The sequence below is a fragment of the Lepidochelys olivacea genome (assembly GCF_965140295.1).
Source record: "Lepidochelys olivacea isolate rLepOli2 genome assembly, chromosome: 1".
NCBI classification, from domain to species: Eukaryota; Metazoa; Chordata; order Testudines; family Cheloniidae; genus Lepidochelys; species Lepidochelys olivacea.
The window spans coordinates 12,795,272-12,814,120 of NC_140411.1; the positions used below are offsets into that span (position 1 = coordinate 12,795,272).

The following is an 18,849-nucleotide window of genomic DNA, read 5'->3' on the forward strand; positions in this document are numbered from 1 at the left end:
ACCTTGTTATGGGGCTCCCTGTCTAAGCGCGGTCCCTGGAAACCAAGCACATAGTGACAAATGCTCTTCCCCTACCCCTCCTGCTGTTGGGTCCCAGTGACCTTGCTCCATTCATGCTTAGCATGGTTGCAATTCACCCACCACTGACTCAGTTTACCATCATTGTGATAGCTCCGGCCAAGCCAGCATTAGCCTGGCAGTGCCACACTGTTCTCTGCAGGTCATCAGCCGCCTAGGCTTGTCAATCACCTAAGGAAGTAGCAGGCTGATGAGCATATGTCTACACTGCAGAGAAAACCCTGGGGCTCTGAGTCTCCAAGCCCAGGTCAACTGACTCAGGGTCACGGGGCTTTAGCTGCAGGTCTAAAAATAGCAGTGTAGACATTCCCGCTCGGGCTGGAGCCCAGGCTCTGAAACTCAACAAGGTGGGAGGCCAAACTTCTAAGGAGGAGTACAAAAAAGCAGCACAGAAAGGCTAAGGCACAAAATGAGTTACACCTAGCAAGGGATGTAAAAGACAAGAAGAAGAGGTTCTTTAAATACATTAGGAGAAAGATAGATAGGTCTTCTACTTAGGGGAGGAGGACAGCTAATAACTGATGACATCAAGAAGGCTGAGGTGTTTAATGCCTATTTTGCTTCAGTCTTCACTAAAAAGATTAATGATGACCAGATACTCAGCACAATTCATATTAACAACCAGGGGGAAAGGAAGGCAAGTCAAAATAGGAAAAGAACAGGTTAAAGACTATTTAGATAACTTGGATGTATTCAAGTTGGCACGGCCTGATAAAATTCATGCTAGAGTTAAGGAACTTAAGGAACTAGCTGAAGCAATCTGAGAGCCATTAGCAATTATCTTTGAGAACTCCTGGAAGACAGGAGAGATCCTAGAAGACTGGAGAAGGGCAAATATAGTACTTAACTTTAAAAAGGGGAACAAGAAGGCCCTGGGGAATTATAGACAGTCAGCCTAACTTCAATTCCTGGAAAGATACAGGAGCAAATTACTAAACAATCAGTTTGTAAGCACCTGGAGGATAACAGGGTGAATAGCCAGCATGGATTTGTCAAGAGCAGATCAGACCAAACCAGCCTAATTTCTTTCTTTGACAGGGTTACTGTCCAGTGGATGGGAGGAAGCAATAGATGTGATATACCTTGGTTTTAGTAAGGCTTTTGACACAGTGCTGCATGATATTCTCGTAAGCAAAGTAGGGAAATGTGGTCTAGAGGAAATTACTATAAGGTAGGGACACTACTCAAAGAGTAGTTATCAATGGTTTGCTGTCAGTTTGGGAGGGTGTATCTAGTGGGTTCCCACAGGGGTCAGTCCTGGATCCGGTACTATTCAACATTTTCATTAATGTCTTGCATAATGGATTTATGGGCAGCACGTGAGCCCCCCCTTCGGGGATGCTAGCTATGCAACTCCGTCCCTTCTGCCCAAGTCCCCCCTACTGCCTGCTGGAGCCCCAAGGGGCCCCCCCACACCCAATGAGGCCCACCCCCTCCCCACATCCGAAGGAGCCCCAGCCGAGCAGCCCCGGGCCGCCAGCTGGCCTCAATGCTGGCCCCAGCACCCGGCTGCCACCCTATCATTGGGTTGCGCACTGGCCCCAGAACGGGGTCACCGGCCAGCCCCACTCACCTGCTGGCCTCTGGCTGGAGCTAAGCTGCTGCCGGCTTGGAGGAGAGGATGTAGGGTGCACAGAGCCGTGGCTTGGCTTGGCCTATTCTACCTGTCCCCCATGAATGGAACAGAGAATGTGCTTATAAAATTTTCAGATGACACCATGCTGGGAGGGTGTTGCAAGCACTTTGGAGGGCACATTTAAATTCAAAATGTCTTTGACAAATTGAAGAATTGGTCTGAATTCAGCCAGTTGCAATTCAATAAAGAAAAGTGCAAAGTACTTCACTTAGGAAGGAAAAAGCAAATGCCCAACTACAAAGTTGGAAATAACGGTCTTGGTGGCAGGACTGCTGAAAAGGATGTGGGGGTTATAGTAGACCATAAACTGAAATGAGTTGTCCATGTGATGCAGCTGCAAAAAGGCTGATCTGATTCTGGGGTGTTTTAACAGGAGTGTTGTACGTAAGACACAGGAGGTAATTGTCCTGTTCTACTTGACACTGGTGAGGCCCCAGCTGGAGTACTGTGTCCAGTTCTGGGCACCACAATTTAGGAAGGCTGTGGACAAATTGGAAAGAGTCCAGAGGAGAGCAACAAAAATGTTAAAAGCCTTAGAAACCCTGATCTGTGACGAAAGGTTGAAAAAACAAGGTATGTTTAGTCTTCAAAAAAGAAGACTGAGGGGGCCTAATAACGGTCTTCCAATACTTTGAGGGCTTTTATAAAAAGGACAGTGATCAAATTGTCTCCATGTCCACTGAAGGTAGGACAATTAACAGGCTTAATCTGCAGCAAGGAAGATTTTAAATGAGATGTTAGGAAAAACTTCCTATCTATAAGGATAGTTGAGCTCTGGAATAGGCTTCCAAAGCAGGGCATGGAGTCCCCATCATTGGAAGCTTTTAAAAACCAGTTGGACAAACACCTGTCAGGGATGGTCTAGGTTTACTTGGTCCTGTATAGCACAGGTGACTGGACTTGACAACTTCTCGAGGTCTCTTCCAGGCCTACATTTCTATGATTCTATGAAATCCCAAAGGGACATGGTCTTCTTGCAGACCAACCTCTTAGATAGGTCCTTAAGGTGGTCTGGCTGGATATTCAGTTTATGTGCCCCACTGGCAATCTTATTGTGCCATCGCAGTTTTTGGTGCCCACATGATGGCTGGCTGGGTAGCGGCATTCCTGGGCACAGGCACGTAGAATTTTCTGATTTTCATGACAATATGTCTGTACCGAGACAGCCTCCAAAACTGAACCAGTGCAGGTGGGAGGCAGCTGCTGGGTTCAGCTTCAGGCATCCCATTTCTGGTCTTATCCTGCCACTTAATATGGAGCAACTGAGAAAGTCTCCAAAACACAAATCCCATGTTCCTCAGCCTTCCTCAGCACCCATGTTTCACTGCCCTGCAATAGAGTTGCTATGACCATGTTTCCATCGATCCACAGCTCTGTGGCAAGTCTGATGCCATGCCCGCAATGTGGCAACTGCTGCTGCTATACAAGCGCCCACATCTTTTGAGCATCCTCCAGCGCTGTAACACTGCCCAAGTATTCGACCCTTGCCACCTGCTCGATGTCCCATCTGGACAGATTAATAGGGAGCTGTTTGTAATGTGGGGCTGGAGATGGCTTGGTGGTAAGAGCCAGAGACTTAGTTTTATCCAGATTAATAACCTTTCCATCGAGGCAGGTTCTGTATGAGCTTCTGGCCCTCGGTTAGGCATGTTGTGAAAAGGAGAAGCCCTGAACTGTCACTGCCCATTCCTAGTTCTGTGGATAAACCAGGGCTCCTACCCGGAGTCAGGCCCTGAATTAGGGTTGCCAGTTTTGGTTGGATGTATTCCTGGAGATTTCATCACATGATATAATCTTTTATTAAAGATTAATCTTTAATTCCTGGAGACTCCAGGCCAATCCTGGAGGCTTGGCAACCTGAATTTATGCAAGCCTCTTTAAAAAGGGTGAAAAGCAGCCAAAGCAGCCAGAGGACAGCTGGGCTGTGTTACAGAAGGAATCATAGAAGATTAGGGTTGGAAGAGACCTCAGGAGGTCATCTAGTCCAACCCCCTGCTCAAAGCAGGACCAACATCAACTAAATCATCCCAGCCAGGGCTTTGTCAAGCCGGGACTTAAAAACCTCTAAGGAACCCATTCCAGTGCTTCACCACCCTCCCAGTGAAATAGTGTTTCCTAATATCCAACCTAGACCTCCCCCACTGCAACTTGAGACCATTGCTCCTTGTTCTGTCATCTGCCACCACTGAGAACAGCTGAGCTCCATCCTCTTTGGAACCCCCCTTCAGGTAGTTGAAGGCTACTATCAAATCCCCCCTCACTCTTCTCTTCTGCACACTAAATAACCCCAGTTCCCTCAGCCTCTCCTCATAAGTCATGTGCCCCAGCCCCCTAATCATTTTCGTTGCCCTCCGCTGGACTCTCTCCAATTTTTCCACATCCTTTCTGTAGTCCCAAAACTGGACGCAGTACTCCAGATGTGGCCTCACCAGTGCCAAATAGAGGGGAAAAACAGTTACTCACCTTCTTGTAGGTGTTGTTCTTCAAGATGTGTTGCTCATATCCATTCCAATCAGGTGTGTGTGCGCCGTGTGCACAGCTGTCGGAGAGTTTTTCTCCTAGCAGCACCCGTCAGGTTGGCTGCGGAGCCCCCTGGAGTGGCGCCTCCACGGCACTCAATATATGACCCTGATGACCCGGCCCCTCCTTGGTTCCTTCTTGTGGTTACTCCAACAGAGGGCAAGGCGGGTGGGTTTGGAATGGACATGAGCAACACATCTCGAAGAACAAGTTATTAGAGGTGAGTAACCGTTTTTCTTCTTCGAGTGATTGCTCATATCAATTCTAATTAGGTGACTCCTGAGCCTTACCTAGTTGGTGGGGTGGAGTTATGGAATTCCTGATTGAATTCGCTCTGTTGAAAGCTGCATCATCTCTGGCTTGCTGGACGATGGCATAATGAGAGGTGAACAAATACACTGAGGACCAACTCACTGCCCTGCAGATTTCTTGGTTCGGGACCTGGGCCAGGAATGCCACCGATGAGGCCTGTGCCCTTAATGGACTGTGTTGTAACTGCCGGGACTGGTGTCTTGGCCAGCTCATAGCACATGCAGATGTAGGACGTGATCCAGGACAATATTCTTTGAGATGAGACCGGGAGTCCTTTCATGCAGTCAGCCACCGCTATGAACAACCGGTTTGATTTCCTGAATGGCTTAGTGCATTCAAAATAGAAGGATAATGCTAGCTGAACATCCAAGGAGTGCAACCCCTGCTCACGGCTACCGGCATTCGACTTTGGATAAAAGACAGACAGGAATATGTCTTGGCTGGTATGGAAATGAGAGACCACCTTAGGCAGGAAAGCAGGGTGAGGTCTGAGCTGCACCATGTCTTTGTGGAAAACTGTATGAGGTGGGTCGGAGGTAAGAGCCTTTAACTCAAGACACTCTTCTTGCCGATGTGATGGCAATTAGGAAGGATACCTTCCATGAGAGGTAGAGAAGGGAGCAAGTCATCAGCGGTTCGAATGGGGGCCCCATTAACTTGGAGAGGACCAAATTAAGGTCCCATGCAGGGACAGGCTGTCTAATCTGAGGATGTAGCCATTCCAGACCCTTGAGGAACTGTCCCACTATGGGGCTGGTGAAGACAGAGCGCCCAGTGATTCTGGGGTGGAAAGCTGAGATAGCCACTCGGTGTACCTTTATGGATACTGCCAGGCTTTGCTGTTTCAGGTGCAGAAGGTACTCCAGAATAAGAGGTAACAGTACCTGAAGTGGGGGTGTATGACACTGGTCCCACCAGCAAGTGAACCTCTTCCACTTTGCCAGATATGTGGCCCTCCTGGAGGGCTTTCTGCTGCTGAGTAAGACCTCCCTTACCTGCTGTGAGCACAGAAGTTCATGAGTTTCAGCCATGAAGCTTCCAGGCCGTGAGATGGAGGGGCCGTAGGTCTGGGCGATGAAGCTGACCGTGGTCCTGAGTGGTAACGTCGGGGAGGAGCGGCAACATGACCATGGCATCAACCGACAGATCCAGAAGCTTGGTGTACCAGTGTTGTCAAGGCCATACTGGTACCCCCAGAATTATTTCTGCCCCGTCTCTGCAGACCTTGAGCAGGACCTTGTGCACGAGAGGGATCGGGGGAAAGGCACAGAGGAGACAGCCTCCCTAGGGTAGTGGGAATGTGTCCGCGATTGAGCCCGGGCTGCTTTTCTGGAAGGAGAAGAATGTTGGACACTTCCTGTTGCTCCGAGCGGCGAAAAGGAAACCCCCACCTCTGGAAAATGGAGTGAATGACGTCCGGCCAGATGGACCACTTGTGGCTGTGAAAGGACCTGCTGAGGTGGTCCGCCAGTACGTTCTGGACTCCTGGCAGATATGATGCTTCCAGGTGAATGGAGTGGACTATACAGAATTCCCACAGTCTGAGGGCCTCCTGACAGAGGGACAAGGACCGCGTTCCACCCTGCTTGTTGATGTAAAACATTGCAGTGGTGTTGTCCGTCGTGACTGCCACATACTGGCCTTGCAGTTGAGGCTGAAAGGCCTGGCATGCGAGATGCACAGCTCTCAGCTCCTTGATATTGATATGGAGAGAGAGCTTGTCCTGTGACCACAGGTCCTGCATTCGGAGATCTCCCAGATGTGAGCCCCAACCTAGAGCTGACGCGTCCGTCACCAGAGACAAGGAGAGTTGAGGGCTGCTGAAGGGGACTCCCCCGCAGACCATCGGAGCATTGAGCCACCACTGGAGTGACTCTAGGTCCTTCTGTGGTACCGTGACCACTAAGCCCAGGCTGTTGCACCCCAGGCAGCATGTCGAAGCAAGTCATGTCTGTAGATGCCTGAGCCCCAGCCTAGCATGCCGGACCACGTACGTGCAGGTGGCCATGTGACCGAGGAGACTGAGGCAATTCCTCGCTGTTATAGTCGGGTACTCGCTCATGCATCGAATCACGCATGACATGGCTTGGAATTGGGACTCAGGCAGACATGCTCTTGCCTGGACCGAGTCCAACACTGCCCTGATAAATGCTATTCTGTGGGTCGGTGACAAGGTTGACATGTTCACGTTGAGGAGGAGACCGAGTCTCTCAAACATGGATGTGACCAGACTGACCTGCGACTCCACCCGCTCCCTGGTGCGCCCCCTGAGTAGCCAGTCATCTAGGTAAGGGTATACCTGCACCTGCCTCCTTCGGAGGAAGGCTGCTACCACTGACATGCACTTGGCGAACACTCATGGGGCTGTCAACAGGCCGCAGGGAAGAGCCATGAACTGATAATGTTTTCGGTAGATCACGAACCTCAAGAAGCGTCTGTGAGCAGGGCGAATCGCTATCTGAAAGTACGTGTCTTTCATGTCGAGGGCAGCGAACTCATCTCCCGGATTCAGGGAAGGGATAATTGTATTGAGGGAGACCATGTGGAACTTCAACTTTGCCATGAACTTGTTGAGTCCTCGCAGGTCTAGAATGGGTCTGAGACACCGCCCCCCACCCGCCGCACTGGCTTTGCGGATTAGGAAGTATCGGGAATAGAATCCCTTGCCCCTTAGCTCCTGAGGAACCTCCTCCACTGCTCCTATGGCAAGGGGCGCCTGCACCTCCTGGATAAGGAGTTGTTCATGAGAAGAGTCCCTGAAGAGGGTTGGGGAAGGGGGGTGGCAGGGACGGTAGGAGCCGAATTGGAGAGAATATCCCATTTCCACCGTGCGAAGAACACAGCAGTCTGATGTTATTTGGGACTATGCATGGTAGAAGTGGGATAGATGGTTCAAAAACCACGGGGAAGGATCCGGTGTTGACACAGGTGCTCCGTCCTCAGGTGCACCTTCGAAATATCTATTTTGAGCCCAAGGAAGACTTAGTCGTACCCTGGACCTGTCAGATGGGGGATGAGAAGGCTTACACCTGCCATTCCTACCCTTGCACCTGTAGAATTCCTGCCTCGGCCGAGGAGGATACGGGTGCTGTTGCGGCGGTTGGGGCTTAAAGGGCTTTTGTTGGGTTGCCGGGGTGTGTGCATAGCCAAAGATTTCATTGTCACCCTGGAGTCTATGCCGTCTGGAGTCAGTCTGCTCGGCAAACAGACCCACCCCGTCAAAGGGTAGGTCTTGCATAGTTTGCTGAACCTTGGGCGAGAGCCCCGAGGCCTGCAGCCAGGAAGTACGCCGCATAGCTATCCCTGAGGACAAGGTGCAGGCTGCTGAGTCCGCAGCATCCAGTGTGGCCTGTAAAGAGGTCCATGGCACTGCCTTGCTGTTAGGGGCAAATTCCTAAAGCTGTGTTTGTAAGGTTATTGGTATTATGATTTATGATGTTTGTATGAAACCCATTTTGTTATCTAAAATGGAGGACTTGGTCATGTGATCAGGAGGGTTGTGCAGTTGGAGTGTTTTCCCGCCCTTTCCAACGGTCAGCAGTGGCCCAAGTAGTAAACAAGTTCCAGTTTTAACTGGATTTTCCCGCGGATTCTATGGGGTTTCCCAATGCAGGGGTCTCAAACTCGTGGCCACGGGCCATCTGCGGCCCACGAACCTCCCCCGTGTGGCCCGCAGGACTCCAGGAGTTTTGGGGCCGGGTCTCTCCCTTGGCCTCACCTGCCACCCCCGGGTGCTCCCCCCACACACACCCCAGGTGATTTACAATGGCCCGGGGTCCCGGCAGCGCAGCGGAGCTGAGTGGCGTCTGCCAGCTCGCTCCACGTGTCTGCTGGCCCCTTCCTGCGGCCCCGTGGTGGGGTGGGGCTGTGCCTCCATGCGCTGCCCCCACCCCAAGTGCCCCTGCGGCCCATGGGAAGCTGCGGGGTCGGTGCCTGGGGGCAGCAGTGCACAGAGGCCCCCCGGCCCGCCCCACCTTGGAGCCCCAGGTAAGCGCCGCACCCCCTGAACCCCTCCCAGAGCCTGGACCCCCATCCCCTCCACACATACCCCCTCCTGCCCCCAAAAATCCCTCCCAGAGCCTGCACCCCCTTCCCACACACCCCCTCCTGCCCCCAAACTCCCTCCCAGAGCCTTCACACCCTCCCCACACACCCCAGCCCCCAAACTCCCTCCCAGAGCCTGCACCCCCTTCCCACACACCCCCTCATGCCCCCAAACTCCCTCCCAGAGCCTGTACCCTCTCCCCACACACCCCAGCCCCCAAACTCCCTCCCAGAGTCTGCAACCCCACCCCCTCCTCCTGCACGCCCCAGCCCAGAGCCTGCACCCAGCACCCAAACTCCATCCCAGAGCCTGGACCCCAGACTCTCTCCCCCACCCAAACTCCCTCCCAGAGCCCAACCTCTCACTCCTTCTGCACCCAAACTCCCTCCCAGAGCCTGCACCCCAATCCCCTATCCCAGACCTCCTCCCCTACCCAAACTCCCTCCCAGAGCCTTAGGCAAGTGGGGAGTGGAGTTTTTTGGGGGGCAGAGTTTTGGGGAGCAGGTTCTGGGTGACATGAGTGACATTATTGGCCTGCTGGAAGGATTTGAGGACTGGCACTGGCCGTAAAGTAAATTGAGTTTGAGACCCCTGCCCTAAGGGATTTTGTGCTATATAGTCTATATAAGAGCGTCAGTTACCTCAGTTCGGAGCTGCCCATCTGAGTGGCAGGTGCACGCAGGTTTGCTTCCACAAGTGATCAAAACTCTGGACAAGTGCCATCTCCAGCTATTGCTTACCATCTGCAGCAGTTAACGTCCACCGTTGTCATTCGCCTGTGAACACCCAGCTGTCATCCGTGAGCCTGCCGCCGTGTCATCTGGAGCCAGTGAGAAGGACGAGTCATCAAGGGATCTCCTCAGAGTTCCTCTCCTGAGGCTCTGTACAAGCCAAAGGATCGAAGTCCTGAGCAACCATCAGAAGGGTGACATTGTATGTTTACTTACCTTTTGTACTCCACGGGTGTCTAGTTTGGGTCTTGGCTTCAGGCCACAGATGTTCTGAGTTACTGTACCAATAGAATAAGTTTCTGTTATTGTTTTATGCATTTTTCCCGTTCCCATTTATGTTCCTCAGTTTCCCCAAAATAAACACAATGTGTTTGGTTTATATATACCTGATTCCACTTGCCTCATTCCAGCAGAGGAAGGGGAAGAGAGGTTACCTAAGGAGGACTAGCTTGGCTACCAACAGGTGATAGATACTGGAGCTCGCAGTAAAGGACTGTGGGCCTATATTTTTGTTGGGGAGTTCCCTGCAGCCTTTCCAAATTTTATTCCTTGACCTAACATTGCCCTCCTCGACAACTGCCCCAAACTCCTCCCTGGACTCTGCTGGTACCAGCTCCCTAAACTTCAGCACTGACTTCTAGGAGTTAAAGGTACCTGCTCAGGATTGCCTGTTGGTTGGCAATCCTGAGTTGCAAACCTCCCAAGGAGTAAATTTTGTGTTCGAATAAATCCAGGCGCTTGGCGTCGTTAGGTTTAGGCGCTGGGGCTTGCTGACCCTGCCTCTCCTCTCCCTCTCCTTTACTGCCAACACTACCAACGAGCAAGGCTGTGGGTGTGTGAACAGGTAGTCAAACCCCTTGGAGGGCACGGAGTACTTCCTCTCCACACCCTTAGCGGTGGGAGGGATGGAGGCTGGGGTCTTCCAAATGGTCTTTGCACTGGCTTGTATAGTTTTTATGAGGGGTAGAGGGACCCTGGATGGTCCTTCTGATGCCAGGATGTCCACCATAGGGTCCTTCAGCTCTATCACCTCCTCAGCCTGCAGGTTCATATTCCGTGCCACCCTGCGCAGGAGTTCCTGGTGGGCACGGCTATCTATAGGGGGCGGTCCCAAGACGGAGGTGCCTGCCACCGCCTCATCTGGAACCCAGCCCAGTTCCTGAGCCAGACCCTGGAGTGGCTGGCACGGAGCTAGAGGTGGGGCAGGAGGTCCCCAAGGACAAAGGGGGTGGAGGAACTGGGTCCGCCAGACCCACTTTGTCCTCGGGGACCTCCTGCCCCACCTCTAGGGCCATGCCAGCCACTCCAGGGTCTGGCTCAGGAACTGGGCTGGGTTCCAGGGGAGGTGGTGCAACCGCCGAATCCTCTGCACCCTTAGGGGTGGGGCGACTGGCTGCTGCCTTCAGCACCCTAGGCTCGGACGCCACTAAGCATGAGGCCTTGGGCTGGGCACCCTGGGCCTAGTGGTATGCCCATGGGGTCCAAAATGGCCACGGTGCTGGCCCGTGACACTGCGCAGGCCATGGCCCTGCACCGACGTCAGGTATGTTCCATGCCGGCGCGGCTGCGAATATTTGGACCCGGTCTCCACGTCCGAATCGGTGCAATTTGGGGTGGGGGGGACTCAGTGCAATGAGGGCTCGCGGGGGCCAGGTCTGTTGGGGGGACTCGCCATGACTGGGGACAGTGTGGAGGCCTTTTTTGGGGTTGGGGCACTGTAGCACGTCTCTTTAGCAGTAATCTTGGGCCAAGCAGTGTCTGCGGGAGGGGAGGGACAGGCCAGTCGCGTGGGGACGGGCTGAGCTCGGCTCAGTAGGGCTTGAATCCCTGCCAGGGTTAGAGCTTCTACTTTCACTTCTCTTGCTGTTTCTAGGCTCCTTGGTCTAGTTTGCCCCCTTCGCCGTTGGAAAGAGCAGAAAGACAGGCCAGGAGGGAGACTCCAGAGCCGGTCTGCATTGGAGACAGCACTGCAGAGATCACCTCCAGCGGGGCAGGCACCTGCTGACGGTAAATTACTGCACTGGGCTGGTGCTGGGAAAGTCTGGGCTTGGAGGAAGGCCCCTGTTTGTCACTTGGAGGCAGTGGGGGCCGGGTTCTGATCTCTGTCACGCTCATGTAAACCCAGAGCCAGAAATTACTTTGGCATAATTGAGCAGAATTTGGCCCTAACTCAGTGTCCTAGCCCCCCCTCACTGATCAGAACTGGATCCTGCTCTCATTGAAATCAGTAGGAGCTAAGCTTGCACCCTTGCAGCACTGATCTCTGAGCTGGTTGCCTGATGCAGTGAGTCTATGGCAGGGATGGGGAAAGAAGCCAGATCTCCTGACTTGTGGCTTAACCACAGGGCCATCCTGCCTTCGTCCACATTTCGCTGTGGCCAGCGTTTGTTCTTTTTTTAACTAAGGTGAAATGTCCCTTTTCTAATCTAGGTTGATCCCTTGGGGTTTCTCTTTCTGTTTCTTTCACTTCCTGGCTCTGCCCTCCCTCCCTCCGAGCTGTTGTTTGTGGCATGGTTTGAAAGACAGGCCAAAGTTTTTCATTGACACTTTAATTAAAAATGTTATGATCACATTTCTCCCGACGTTATCTACAAAACCTCAAGGTGGGGCTTAAACTGCCCCATCTCCCTTTGAAGTGTGAGGGAAACTCTGGGCGGCGTCAGAGCATGGAGGAAACAAAGTCCATTTTGGGGAGTTGGGAGCCAAAGAAATAGCAGCAAAAGGAAAATGAAATACAATTGTGCATAGCTGGAGGTGGGCTGTAACCATGTATGGCTGAGCTCTGCAGCAGGCCATTAATGCACTCCTACCTCTGTGGCTCAGGCTTATTGCTTGTTCTGTCTGAGGAGCCCAATAATGTTTCCTGTCTGAGCAGGTGGATGCAGCTCTGCAGCTGAGAGAAGCTCCAGAGCTAGCATTGGTTTAACCCCCTTGATGCCTTTTCTCTCCCAGCTGACGTGTCTGGTACGTCGAGACATCATGATCAAGGCTTCGATGAGCTCTGGGAAGGTGACTCTCTTCCACCAGGATCCGCAGAGTGAGGTCACCTGTCGGGTCCCCGCACTGCTGTATATCCTCACAGACACGCTCCTGGCGTTCACGGAGAAACGCTCCTCTGCCAGGGACGAGGACGCTGAGTACCTGGTGCTGAGACGAAGTCGGAAGACAGGGACTTCGGTCGAGGTAATTCCTTGTGCGTTGTTTCCCTGCAGACCCCCCCCCTTGCTTGCTGCCGCTCTCAGCCCGAGGTGTCTCAGCATTAGCGCTTCCCATGTTACCCAGGGTTCTTTCAACCCAAAGCTCTTGGTAACTTTTACTCTGTGCAAGGTGGACGGTCACATACCTGCTTCTGCGTTCCTACGATCTGTGCTGCTTGCGTCAGAGACATAGCTCTGAGAGCATCAGATTCTGCCTTCAAATTAATTACTTCACCTTCCTTTTCTGCTCTGATTCTTTCCAGTTCCTGCACCTGGTCTTTTAACCAATCTATCTCCTGATTCAGTGTTGTCGCAACCATCCACAACCCCAGCAAAGCAGCCCTTTTCTTTGCCCTACCATTCGGACCTCCCCACCTTCCTGCATTAACCCAGATATCCCATTGCTTGTGGAGCTGCAGGAAGGCTCCGGGGCCAGTGAAGGCACCAGGCTTCCAGGGTCCATTACCCCCATACTCTTGTACAAAATCTGTCAAGCTGTTTCCCAACATAATGTTCAACTGTTCATTCTTTCCAGTTGTTCCCCTGTCTCTGGACATAATTTCTCAACTCGAACAGGCAATCAGCCTGAGTTCTGAGTCCCAGTAACGGAATGTATACATAAATTAACTCGCAAACTGCGACACGGGAACTTGTAGGGAGCGACCCCACTTCGCCGTCTTTTACCTCCTATTGCAATGGACAAACTACAAACTGTTTGTACCATCCGTCTCCTTCCTCTCTACCACATCCTTGCTGGGTCCTCCAAATTCTGTTCCCCGGGGTTCTTTCAATCCATAGCTCTTGGTAACTTTTACTCTGTGCGAGGTGGTGTCAGGAAACAAATCAGTGGAGACACGGCCGTCCGACCGATAGATGGCTGGCACAAAGAGGACAACACAAGAGTGCTTTCACTTAAAGCCAAACTTTATTTAGTCTCAAGCACTAACACACGTCCGCAAAAGGTTAGTAAAACACCCCCAACCCTTGATAATTACCAAAGCTGAGTGTGGCTCTCGAGTGGCACAGCGGCAGGCTTCCAGTGGCCAAATCTTCCGTCTGCCAGTGGGGACTACAAGATGTATCCAGAGGGAGAGTCCAAAAAAAAGTCCAACTACCTCAAACTTTTCCCCCTTATTTCTACATTAGTAATAGAATGACATGTCCCTTAAAGAAAACTTGTTAAGTAAGCAGTTTCAATAGTCAAGCAAGAGGTTTCTTCTGATTATCGATTAACCAGGTGTGGGTTTTTCCAGAGTTTGCAGCCTTGAGGCCCCAATAGACATTCCTGTGGCATATCCTGCTCTTCAAAAATGCATGTATCAGCCACTTCAACACAATTCTTATCAGGAAGGACGGGGTCAAGCTGCCCTCTCTGTGGCACCCAAAACTCCCCCACCCCCTGCCTTCGTCAAACTGAGAGTGTTGAATGGCCAATTTACAGCCTGCTGACTTCGCTGCTTTTAGCAATAAGCCATAGTGGTTTCAGGCACTTTACTGGTTTGCCAAAGTCTCCCCGTACACCCGCGGTGCTGCCGTTCCCTCTCCAGGCTATTCACCCCCCAGTAACTAATGATACTGGCAGGTTTCGAGTAACAGCCGTGTTAGTCTGTATTCACAAAAAGAAAAGGAGTACTTGTGGCACCTTAGAGACTAACCAATTTATTTGAGCATAAGCTTTTGTGAGCTACAGCTCACTTCATCGGATGCAACTGGGCAGGGCTAGATTCTGTGAGGGGCAGAGCGCTCCGATGAGGTGCCGGGGGCCTTTACCTGCCTTTTGAAGTGAGGAGGGAGTTGATGCTGCTCAGCACCTTGCAGGATCACACCACTAAGGAATATGACGGGGGAAGACACCTGGCAACCCTACTGCTGACCTGGGCTGGAAGGCTCATTCCTAATGCAGTGTAAATGTCCAAGAGAGGAGCTCAGGAGAGGGAGGCCAGACCTGGGAACTGGCTGGGATTGCAACAGTTCCTGTCCCACGGAGTGACTGAATGATTGGCATGTGTCTTGTCTCTAATTTCAGGCCTGGATCCATGTAGGGAGGAAAAGCAGAGCCAAGCCACTAGAGCAGAAGCCAGCACAGCCCTCAGGGGAGCTACTGCAGCCCAGCCCCTGCTCTCTTAGGGGAAGGCAGAACCAACAGCCTAAAATGAGGCTCTGAGAGCCCCGTTTTGGCACCTGTTTGGTTTTCAGAAGTGCTGAGGACTCATCAGCTCCCCCTGGCGGTGGGGCGAAGTGTGAGCTCCATGGCCCATCCAGTCCTGAGGCGGCAGTACAGAATGGTCATCCTGATGTACTGAGGAGTGGACCCTGCTCACTTACCCCTCTGACCTACCTGTTCTTGCCCCCTCTCTCCCGCTGCAGTGGGGGCCCACGGAGCCCTTGAAGAGCGCAGTGTTACCAGCTCACCGCCCGATGAACCCCTGCCCGGTGTACGAGCAGAAGAGTCAGACCGTCTTCCTGTTCTTCATTTGCGTGAGGCAGCGCATCTCAGAGCAACGGCAGATCCGCACTGGACAGAACGCCGCCCGGCTGTGCTACGTCTGCAGCGGAGACGCCGGCCGGACCTGGAGCTCGTGACCTGACGGAGCAGGTGATTGGGGAAGACTTGAAGGACTGGGCCACGTTTGTGGTGGGGCCAGGGCACAGGGTGCAGCTCCGCTCCGGGCGGCTGGTGATCCCTGCTTACGTCTACCACATTACCGCTCGCTGCTGCCGCCTGCCGCTGCCCTGCTGGACCCAGCCCTGGTCCTTGGTCTTTTATCGTGATGACGGCGGGCAGTTGTGGCACAAGGGCGAGCTGATTAAGGGCATGAAGACGTTGGAGTGCCAGGTGGCCGAGGTGGCAGGCCAGGCCTGTGACCCCGTCCTGTACTGCAACGCCCGCACCCCGCGCCGATGCCGGGTGGCTGCGCTCAGCACAGACCAGGGGCTGACATTTGAGAGCCCCTCCTCATGCAAGAAGCTGTGCGAGCCGCCTCACAGCTGCAAGGACAGCATGGTGAGCTTCCCGCCGACAATGGGGCTTCTGGACGCAGATGACGTGGAAGAGCCAGACGCCCCAGCCCACGAGATGACTTGCCTGTTCCGAACAGCGGGAATGCCGCCTCCGCCCTCCACAGAAGCACCATGTCATGGCTGATTTACTCCCACCCGATGGATAAACGCAAGCAGGTCAACCTGAGCATCTACCTCAACCGCTCCCCATTGAATGAGGCCAAGTGGGGACACCCCTGGCTCCTGTACCAAGGGCCGTGTGGTTACTTGGACCTGGCCATGTTACAGTAGGCACCAGCGCTGCTCTTGTTTGGCTGCTTGTTTGAGTGCGGGGTGAGTTACGCGTGTGAGGAGATCGCCCTCCAGTTCTTCTGCTTTGATGATCTCCAGAAGAGCAGAGGCTCCTTCCCCTCCTTGGAGCAGGAGCCCGAACCAAAGCTAAAATCTGACTAGCAGTGTCCTCCAGGGGAGTAAGTGAGGCAACCCCTCCCGAAGATCCCCACCCTCATGAGGCCTGGGCTTCCAAAAGCAGCCTCTTCTTTTGGGTGTCCCTGGTTCAGGGCCTGAGACTTCCTAGGGCATGGGTGGGCAAACTATGGCCCGTGGAATGAGTGTAATAATTTCTGTGGAGTTATGACAACTGTTTTGTCAGAGTTGATGTGCCACAGCCCTGTGCTAAAATTCTTATGCCCTTCCAATGGAAATTCTTAATGACCACCACTGCCCCCAGCTGGTTAGAATCACATCAACTCATAGGCGCAGGAACTAGGGGTCTGGGGGGTGCTGCAGCAACCCCAGGTTTTATGTGGGGCTCTGCTTCTGGCCCCGCACCTGGGGTCCCGGCTGCTGGCCCTGCACCCAGAGTCCTGGCTTCTGGCCCTGTGCCCAGGGTCCCGGCTGCCAGCCTCAGGGCTCTGCTCCCGGCCCCACATGCGGGGTCCTCTCCTGGCCCTGAGCCTGGGGCTCTGCCCCCACCCCCAGCTGTGGCCCCAGCTTCAGTCCCCTTACCATGTCCATGTTCCCGCTCCTAGAGCCACGGCCCTGCTCCCAGCCTCAGCTCTAAGGGATGGCAGGGAGAGCGGACATGGGTAAGGGGGGGTGCAGCGTCCCCACTATAAAAATGATACTGGAATCCATCTTAAACCTGGTGCTTTTTCATTTAGAAGGAGGGGGGAGAACCCAGAGAAAGACAAAGGATTCTCGCCTTGTGCCAAAGATATAAAAGGGGGTGGGACAGAACAAAGGGATCTTCCAGAGAATACCCCGGCTTTCCATCTAAGGTTTTGGCTACAGTTGCACGTTATACCACAATAAAGCCTCCCAGAGCGCTCTACCTTACTCCCCATCCACACTGGCAAGGCACAGAGAGCGCTCTGACTCCCTGGCTGGAGTGCTCCTGGTACTCCACCTCCCCGAGAGGATTAACAGCTGTTGCGCACTGGCTGAGATGCTCCAGCTCCAGTGTAAATGGGCAGTAAGGTTATTACGCACGGATTGACCTCCGGAAAGTCCCTATAATCCTTTTAACTGAAGCATCCTCTTTTGTTTTGTTGTGAACTCCGGGTGCGGAAGTGCCGTTTCAAAGCTCCGTTTCGGGGGCTGCTTATCAAAAAACCAAACACAGCCACTGTTGGCTTTGAATGAGTGAGAGGCAGGCAGGGGGCTCCGTTTGGAGCACCGACAGCCAATGTTTACTTGAAGAGAGAGGCGGGGAGGGGAGTTGGGGACCCTTTCGGGGAGCAGCTGCTTATCTCGTCTATGAGAAAAAAAGAAACAGCTGCCGTTTGCTTTCGGTGAGTGAGAGCAAGCGGGGGAGGGAGGGGAGGGTCTGTACTTACAAGGCAACACGCTGACACTCTCTCAGCCCCCCAAACATCCACTCTCTCTCCCGCCACGCTCCCTGTCACACTCCACCCCCGCCCCCACTGGAAAAGCACGTTGCAGCCACTTGAATGCTGGGATAGCTGCCCATAACGCACCGCTCCCATTGCCGCTGCAAATGCGGCCACGATAGTGCGCTGGCAGCTGACAGTGTGGACAGGCTGCAGCACTTTCCCTACTCAGCTGTACGAAGGCGGGTTTAACTCACAGCACTGTACATCTGTAAGTGGAGCCAAGGCCAAAGATGTCTGCTGGAACTGACAAGGACTGTACCAGGGGAAAGGATTGAGCCCAGACTAGGAAGGAGTCTAGTCTGTGAAAGAAGATTATTGGAACATCTCTGAGGGTGAGATATTACCTGTAATCAGTTTCTTAATGTATTAGGTTTATACTTGTGTGTTTTGTTTCATTTTGCTTGGTGACTTACTTTGTTCTGTCTGTTATTACTTGGAACCACTTAAATCCTACTTTTTATACTTAATAAAATCACTTTTGTTTATTAGTAAACCCAGAGTAAGTGATTAATACCTGGGAAAGCAAACAGCTGTGCATATCTCTCGATCAGTGATATAGAAGGCGGACAATTTATGAGTTTACCCTGCATAAGCTTTATACAGAGTAAAACAGATTTATTTGGGGTTTGGATCCCATTGGGAACTGGGTGTCTGGGTGCTGGAGATAGGTGACTTGCTGAGCAGTTTTTCATAGAATCATAGAATAACAGAGTTGGAAGGGACCTCTGGAGGCCATCTAGTCCAACCCTCTGCCCAGAGCAGGACCAAATCATCCCAGCCAGGGCTTTGTCAAGCCTGACCTTAAAAACTTCTATGGAAGGAGATTCCACCACCTCCCTAGGTAACCGATTCCAGTGTTTCACCACCCTCCTAGTGAAAAAGTTTTTCCTAATATCCAACCTAAACCTCCCCCACTGCAACTTGAGACCATTACTCCTTGTCCTGTCATCTGCTATCACTGAGAATAGTCTAGATCCATCCTCTTTGGATCCACCCTTTCAGGTAGTTAAAAGCAGCTATCAAATCCCCCCTCATTCTTCTCTTCCGTAGACTAAACAATCCCAGTTCCCTCAGCCTCTCTTCATAACTCATGTGTTCCAGTCCCCTAATAATTTTTGTTGCCCTTCGCTGGACTCTCCAATTTCTCCACATCCTTCTTGTAGTGTGGGACTCAAAACTGGATACAGTACTCCAGATGAGGCCTCACCAATGTTGAATAGAGGGGAACGATCACGTCCCTCGATCTGCTGGCAATGCCCCTACTTATACACCCCAAAATGCCATTGGCCTTCTTGGCAACAAGGGCACACTGTTGACTCATATCCAGCTTCTTGTCCACTGTCACCCCTAGGTCCTTCTCTGCAGAACTGCTGCCGAGCCATTCGGTCCCTAGTCTGTAGTGGTGCATGGGATTCTTCCGTCCTAAGTGCAGGAC

At 52.6% G+C, this 18,849-nt stretch overlaps 1 long non-coding RNA gene and 1 pseudogene across 3 annotated transcripts in view; one reads left to right on the top strand and one right to left on the bottom strand.

The window, feature by feature from the left end:
• LOC311517963 overlaps nucleotides 1-13,729 on the bottom strand; it is a 17,325-nt gene extending 3,596 nt beyond the window's left edge. The window contains exons 1-4 of one of the 2 annotated variants that reach the window (XR_014710841.1): nucleotides 13,515-13,729; nucleotides 13,204-13,396; nucleotides 9,539-9,600; nucleotides 9,332-9,411 (exon numbers count right to left, since the gene is read on the bottom strand). This is a non-coding gene — a long non-coding RNA (uncharacterized lncRNA). The remainder of the gene's footprint in view (nucleotides 1-9,331; nucleotides 9,412-9,538; nucleotides 9,601-13,203; nucleotides 13,397-13,514) is intronic. The other variant, XR_014710842.1, reaches the window with a different exon arrangement.
• On the top strand, nucleotides 11,087-17,901 carry LOC311517950 (sialidase-3-like; annotated as a pseudogene). The gene is made up of 3 exons (XR_014714657.1): nucleotides 11,087-11,329; nucleotides 12,275-12,505; nucleotides 14,887-17,901. The product of XR_014714657.1 is annotated as a sialidase-3-like (transcript).
• Nucleotides 17,902-18,849: the final 948 nt, after the last annotated feature.